This window comes from Sinocyclocheilus rhinocerous, unplaced genomic scaffold, assembly GCF_001515625.1.
Source record: "Sinocyclocheilus rhinocerous isolate Xijiao unplaced genomic scaffold, SAMN03320098_v1.1 scaffold2466, whole genome shotgun sequence".
NCBI classification, from domain to species: Eukaryota; Metazoa; Chordata; class Actinopteri; order Cypriniformes; family Cyprinidae; genus Sinocyclocheilus; species Sinocyclocheilus rhinocerous.
Genome location: NW_015656265.1, coordinates 586,426 through 595,011, shown reverse-complemented (window position 1 = coordinate 595,011; position 8,586 = coordinate 586,426).

Below are 8,586 nucleotides of genomic sequence, written 5' to 3'. Positions count from 1 at the left end.
TATTAATCAGGTTGTGTGCGTTCACTCGAACGGATTCACTGAAATCAAATCAGGGATGAAATAGGTGAGCACCAGCCAATGAGATTGCCGTTTGCGCATTAGTTCCGCCCACTACCGGAAAACCCTGCAGTTCTTAAAAGCTGAAAAAATCTAAAGGAACTCCGTTATTTTGACAGGAAAATACAACAAAGAATATCGTTTACATGTAGCACGTCAATTCTGCATGCATGTAAGACTCTCTTGCTCTCTCTGCTCTCACCAAAGCGACGGCGAGTCATGCGCCGTTACACTAGCGTTCACGCTACGTCAAATGCAGGTGCGCTGCGCATCCATTCAGATGAACTGAAAAATAGCACAGATCGCTTGACGGAGAGTGAAACTCTGAAGCGCTCAGTCAGTGTTCGGCGAGTGAAAATATATATGTGCTAAACTTATACTTAGCCTCCAACTCACACACTGGCAAATAAAATCTGAGAATTGATTAGCCATTGGCTAATATTAGACATCATTTAGTCGCCCAGAGTGAAGATTTAGTCGCATATGCGAGTGATTTACTCGCAATGTAGAGGGTTGTAGTGTTTCATGAGTCCTTTGTTTGTCCTGAGCAGTTCAACTGCCCGCTTTCCTTCAGAAAAATCCTCCAGGTCCTGCACATTCTCAGGTTTTCCAACATCTTTTGCATATTTTAACCCTTTCCAGTAGTGACTGTATGATTTCAGATCCATCTTTTCACATTGAGGACAATTGAGGGATTCATACATAACTATTATAAAAGGTAAACACATTTACCGATGCTCAAGAAAGCAACACAATGCATTAAGAGATGCAGGGTGTACGCTATTTGAAATGGATGATCAGGGTAAACTACTTATTTTGTCTGAAAAGTATAAAAATAAGTATTTTATGTAGCTTCTGAAGGACAGTACTAAAATAACAAATATGATTTACTCATCATCATCATCCTGTTCCAAAAGTTGACTCCCCCAGCTCTTAATTTATTGTTTCCTTCTGTAGCATCAGTAAATGTTTTCACCTTTTATAATAGTTGTGTATGTGTCCTTCAGTTTTCATCAGAGTGAAAAGATGGATCTCAAAATCATACAGCCATTGTTGGACAGGGGCCAAATATGCAGAAGATGCTGGAAAACCAAAGAATTTGCGGGACTTGGAGGATTTTTCTGAAGAACAGCAGGCAGTTGAACTGCTTTGGGCTGCATTTCCCAAAACACTTTAAGTGTAAGTAGATTGTAGAACCTGCAGCCCAGGACAATCATGGGACTCATGAAAAACTAAAAACAAAAAATCACAAAACATAAAAACAGCTGTGAGTCATCCAGGTAATGACACAGTATTAAGAATCAAGTGTATGTAAACTTTTCAACATTTTTTATAACTTGTACATTTTCATTTTTATAAATTGTACATTTTCATTTTTATAAATTCAGTTTATTTTTTTTTTATAAATTCAGTATATGTAAATATCTGTTATGTAAAATTGCTTATTCGTGGATAGCATTGGAGAGTCTCCAGCTGTATCTACTTGTTGTTGGGCTGAAGAGAAGTAGGGTCCAGTCTTGTTTTATTGTAATTGTCCAACATGCTCTACCCTGTAAGGCCTCTAAATCATTGGCCTGTGTTGATGAGCTTTTCAAATCTTACTTTGTCTTAAGAACTTCATACTGTCAGGAACTGACCATTGTGTATAGCTTTCTGCAAAACACTGCCTATGATATAGATGCTGAAACCATCAAGTGATCATGATCACAAGTGAATTAAATGTAATACTGTTTAAATAGGAGCTTGAACAAAATAAAATTGTGAGACATGAGTATACAGTTTGTTGTTGACTTTATTTTCAGATTGTTTTTCATTTATATTTTAGGACTTTTTGAGGATAAAACATGAAGGGTGTAATTTAGAAGATTAACTCTGGATAGAGTTAGTTATTCTTTAAAGTTCACTCATAATTGATGAGAAAGCAACACAATGCATTAAGAGATGCAGGGTGTACGCTATTTGAAATGGATGATCAGGGTAAACTACTTATTTTGTCTGAAAAGTATAAAAATAAGTATTTTATGTAGCTTCTGAAGGACAGTACTAAAATAACAAATATGATTTACTCATCATCATCATCCTGTTCCAAAAGTTGACTCCCCCAGCTCTTAATTTATTGTTTCCTTCTGTAGCATCAGTAAATGTTTTCACCTTTTATAATAGTTGTGTATGAGTCATTCAGTTTTCCTCAGAGTGAAAAGATGGATCTTAAAATCACAAGTCATTGTTGGACAGGGGCCAAATATGCAGAAGATGCTGGAAAACCAAAGAATTTGCGGGACTTGGAGGATTTTTCTGAAGAACAGCAGGCAGTTGAACTGCTTTGGGCTGCATTTCCCAAAACACTTTAAGTGTAAGTAGATTGTAGAACCTGCAGCCCAGGACAATCATGGGACTCATGAAAAACTAAAAACAAAAAATCACAAAACATAAAAACAGCTGTGAGTCATCCAGGTAATGACACAGTATTAAGAATCAAGTGTATGTAAACTTTTCAACATTTTTTATAACTTGTACATTTTCATTTTTATAAATTGTACATTTTCATTTTTATAAATTCAGTTTATTTTTTTTTTATAAATTCAGTATATGTAAATATCTGTTATGTAAAATTGCTTATTCGGGACAGTACTAAATAAAAATAGCATGCAATGTTTATGATCCCTCTTATTTTGTTAAAATGATTGCATATTCTGCTAGGGGTATGTACATTTATGAGCATAACAGTATCTTCTGTAGCTTCTGAAGGACAGAATTAAATGAAAAAATATGGCATGGTCCTGATGGTGCCATTGGAGTTGTTAAGTCACATTGACACTATTCACTCATAATTGATGATAAACAACTCTGGAGGGGAGGTAAATTGTAGTAGAGTAAATTTGACTTTCCTCTGAACAGAGTTAAAAAGTAGCAGAGTCAATTTCTTTTACCTCTGAACTGAGTAAAATAGTACAAGCGTTAATTTAAAAAAAACACTAAATAGAGTCAAATATAACAGGAAAGAGTAAAATATTAACACTAAATTTAGCAAAATTAACTCTGGAAAAGCAACTCTATCAAAAGAGTAACTTTTACTCTTTTCAGAGAGGAACCCAATGTTATCTGGCATAGAGTAAAATTTTCTTCAATTTGAGTAAATTTTACTCATTTTAATTGTTTAGTGTGTGGAGATCTACCTACCTGTAGAGTTCAGACCTGATCAAACACACCTGTCTGTAATTGTCAAGTGCTTCTGTGGATCTTAATTAGCTAGTTCAATTGTGCTTGATCAAGGTTGGAGCTGAACTTTGCAGGAAGGTCGATCTCCAGGAACAGCAGTGTGCATTCCTCCTTTAAAGCTATGAGAATGGACAAGTGACAACTGAAACTGAGGAATAAAAATATATGGACTAAACCATCAACTAAATAAGACACAAAAATGAGAAATATGTAACCTTAGAAGACATAATCAGAAACCAAGATAATCAAGGAAACTGGAACTTAAACAGGAAACATTGACATAAAAATAAAGGGATGAAAAGAGTCCTAAACAAAAACAGAACATGACACTTTTTATAGATTTCTCTGTAATTCTGAGCTATAAATATACTTGACCCCAATGATTGTGCAAGTTGTTTAACTGAGTACTTGAAAATAAATTATATGTAAGTTATGCTATATAGATACATCACTTATATGTGATACATGTAATGTAATATCTGCATTGCTTCATATAACTAATTTTTATTTATTTCTCAATTGATTTAACAATAAAAAATACATACTGTAAGGCCTTGCATTTGATGAATACATTTAGGTTTGATTTGTGATTTGCATTAAAAAGTTTAGGTTTTCATTCTGTCTTAAATTTATATAGTAATTACAACTGAACAATTTGAGGCCAAAAGTCCTCAAATCAGTACTGATTCAGACCATCAGTGACTTACTTAATTTTTCTCCTGTTAGTAGCTTACTTCAGATTTTTATCTTATATAACAAAAGCACAGTGATCTTACATGTCTCAACATTATCTCATACTATCTCATACATACTCAGATTTACCAAAGTCTGCAATTTTTTTTTCTTCAATAAAAACATTCAAATCTATATGTGACCCTGGAGCACAAAAGCAGTCTTAAGTCGCTGGGGTATATTTGTAGCAATAGCCAAAAATACATTGTATGGGTCAAAATGCACCCTCAGATTCCAGATTTTCAAATAGTTGTATCTCGGCCAAATATTGTCCTATCCTAACAAACCATACATCAATGGAAATCTTATTTATTCAGCTTTCAGATGATGTATAAATCTCAATTTTGAAAAAATTGACCCTTATGACTGGTTTTGTGGTCCAGGGTCACATATTATCTTTAAATCTATCTAATATATATAATTCTCTTGTAAGGGAAGTTACTTTCACAACACGACAAAAGCACAATGCTCCTAACCACAAGAGATAAGTCTTGAGCTCAGGCACGTGCACACAAAGGGGGCTTGAGCACCTGCCCTTTTTCTTCCTCGAGAGAAAGTGCCCTTTTTTTTTTTCATTAAATAAATGAATATATGTAGTCTATATATGTGTGCGTGTGTGTGTTTCTGTTTGCGTACAGCTTTCCCTGTCAAACAAATAAAAAATCACAATATCAGGTCGGGTCGGGAAATGTTGAGACTGTCGAGTTCCGATGCTTTTCTCCCCTCCGCGTCTACGCACAGGTGCGCAGCACAGCAGTGTAGCACACATTGAACGGCACATCACACAGGCAGAGAGCCAAGTGAGTGAAGCCCTCCCTCCCTTTCCAGTTATGTTTGTCTTGGTGTGGAGGTGAGTGGTGATGAACAAAAGACTAAGCTATGTGAACTGATTATTTTGTGGACATGTTGAAAAATGAAACAACATGAAACAATTGGGTGTGTGTGAGGGAATTAAAATAAATTGGCAAGTAAGTCAGAGTTGTGTTAATATATTTAATGCTTTGTTTAGAAAAATAAATTGAATAAATATGAGAAGTGCTCTTTTTTCCACTTGAGCCCCTGCCCCTCAAAATGTCTGTGCACATCCCTGCTTGAGCTGGAAAATCAGAACTTCGAACTTCTTACTGGCAACCAGTAGAATTTAATTAAGTCAAGGTTTATAGCAGATATTAACTGAATAACAATTAAAAAAGTAAATGGGTAGACAAGAGTCTGACACTTTTTGTAAACCAAGAGAGAAACCCTGCCTCACTTTGTATGTTGTGCTACAACTCAAATAACAGCAATTTGTGCAATAACAATTAAATAACCATTTATTTCGCCTAATAATATACTTTTAAATTTAATTTCAGCCGTAATTGCACCACATCTGCTAAACGAATAAATGTAAATGTTTCCATTCATTTGTCGAGTGGACTCTAGTAAACTAATGTAGGGAATAGTGAATGAGGGTAAAGGGTTTAACAGGTTTTTACGTAAAACCAATAATTTTTTTCTCAATCTTTAAAAAAAAAAGAAAAAAAATTGGGTTATTTACAGTTACAGGTTTTCATGTTATTTTACATTAGACAAACTATTTTTTCACACACTATTTTATGTAATTTTATTAATATTTTCGGTACTTAAAAAAGCAGGAAAAATATGTAAAATAAATAGTAAAACTGTTGACTTCTGTAAAATTACAGATAAGACTGTGCCTAAAGAACTAGTCTGACCAGCTAGCAATTAGCCAAAAAGGTAATAAGTCTAATTTTTGGATTCAAATTAGACCATTCAGCGTTTTTATGTAACCGACTTAAAAAATTATTACCAGTCTAAAAGAAAGAGAAAAAAAACACTGATGACTAACTTTTAAGACTAGTCTAAGTATTTTATGCAAACAGCCACTGAAATATGGTGCACAAAATGTTTATGGTTCTTTTGTGGTAATTTTATTACCATTTTGGAGCTTCATATTAGGTATCAAGCTCCCCCAAAATGTGATATTATGGACTCATTACCATATAGTCAAATTTTGCTGTTTTGAATTGAAAAGTATTAAATTGTGTAATTCAAAAACAAATCTAAACCCCAAATTGACCAATTGCTTCTTTTACCAATACTTAAACACAGGACAGCGTGAAAACAGACAACAAAAACATTAAAGTTACAATCATATGTGATCTTAATTGTGCTCCTTGGTTATCTTCATCTTCATCATCATCTTCTTTTCTTTTTTTTTTTAAACAGCATAATTCCGTGAACTCAGACTGAATGAATGAATGAATAAGTAAATAAATAAATAACCAATCAATCAATCTGAACTGTAAACTGTAAACTCACAATCCTGAGAAAAAAAATGTAATTTTAAGAATTCATAAGGGGAAAAAAAGGTTAGAATTATGAGAATTATTTTTTTTATATGACATTTTTTTTTTTACTTGGTAGAAATAAGCTTCCATAAATAAGTGTTCATACTGTATGCCTGTTATGCAGCACATAACCTATTCAATGAGTGTTTCTGGTTGCCATTGTATGTAAAGTTGAAACACCTGTGTATCAGGTATAACAAGTATTGCAACAGTCCTGTGATAAAGACAACAAACAGTAAGTAAATGCAAGTAAACGACTGACTTGCCTGCTCCATTTTCAGCTCCTCCCCACCCATCTAGAAATTTCCCAGAATGTTCTGCTAAAAGGTAATATAACATTCTCTAAAAACATTCTAAAATGTGTATTGATAACATTGTTAGAACATTATCCCGTAACGTTCTAATAAAGCTTCTCATCACACTAGATGTGAACTTACATTGCTCAGAAGTCACATTTTGCTTGAAAGTGAAAACCCAACCTTTGTTTGATGTCAAGCTCCAGCATACATAACTCCAAAAACAGCAGTACCAGTTTCACTTATAAACCAGATTGATTTTTATTTTTGACATACATTTACAAAAGGTCTTATTGAGATTAACAGAGGTTAAGATGTTGATGGTTTATTGAAAATAATAGTTTGGTTTGAAGTCACCATTATTGTGATCAGTAGTTTGGCAGTTTGACTCAAACTTTTCAATGTTAGTGTTTATTTGGCTGCTGTAAATGTTTGTTACGGCAAAAACAGTGAGAGAAAAAAAGTGATCAGGTGATGTTAGCTACTTGCTGATGTTAAAGATATCATCATGTAGTGATCTGATCAACTGATCTCATCTAGAGTCTAATCTATGCTATTAATTTTATAATAGTGACTATAGTAAATGTGTTTCAACAGCATAAAATACAGCAGTATTTTAATCAGATAATGTGTATTTCTGTCTGTACTTTTTAAGTCACATTGTTCACGAATCACTTTGAACTACTGAATGCTTAGACACACACAGACATCAAGAATCAGTGTATGAATCTCAACAATGGTGACATGCTTCATGCTGCAATGTATTCTGGGTGCATCATGCAAAACTCATCAATGGCTCCCAGAATGCATTGCGGCATGAAGCATGTCACCATTGTTGAGATTCATACACTGATTCTTGATGTTTGTGTGACAAACAAGTTTTTTTTTTTTTTTATCTTTGAAACGATCTGATTAAAATTTTGTTGGGTCTTAGTCTGTTGAACCATTGAGTTACTATAATAAATAATTTGCAACTAATACCATAGATTAGACTGTATGAAATCAGATCATCAGACTGCTACGTGATGATATCTTAATCATCAGCAAGTAACCTGCATCATCTAAGCACGTGTTCTCTTACTGTTTTTGCCATAACAAACATAGCTACAGCAGCTAGAGAAAAGCATTGAAAAGTCAAGTGTCAAATTGCCCAACTAAATCTAACACTGATCGCAATAATGGTGACATCAAACCAAACTATTACTTTACATCAACATCTAAACCGCTGTTAATCTCAATAAGACCTTTTTGTAAATGTATGACAGAAATAAAGTCAATCTGGTTTGTAATAAGTGAAGTTGGAAATACTGTTTTTGGAGTTATTTAATGAAGTTGGCAAAGGCTGGGTTTTTACTTTCAACCAAAATTTGATATCTGAGCAACATTTGAGTCCACACCCAATGTCCAATGGAAAGTTTCCCGCTTAAATCTTAATTAGAATGTTAGGGGATAATGTTCTAATAATGTTATCAATAAAAAATTTTAGAATGTTTTTAGAGAATGTTATCCTACCTTTTTGCAGACCATTCTGGAAACTAAAATAAAACTTGGCGCTGAAAACATTCCCAGAACATATAATGGTTTCGAAACATTCTTAGAACAATAACATTCCTAGTTGGGCAAATAACAGACTGCAAATAGCAAATCATTTTGAGCAAAACACAAAAGTCAAAGTCGAACACACCTACATCATGTGATTTCATGTTAGAGATGTCATGTTATTGTTTATAAGCAGAGAACATTCTTTTGCTATTTCTGAATCTAGGAAATGGACAGCTGACACGCACACAGAGATTTCCACGCTCAGGTTTGTCTTTATTTCTAAACAAAATCATACATTTGTTTTAATCTATTCAGTGTTTTCAAAACTAGAATCTGAATAAATAAATAAATAAATAAATAAATAAATAAATATAGTAACATTTTAACTT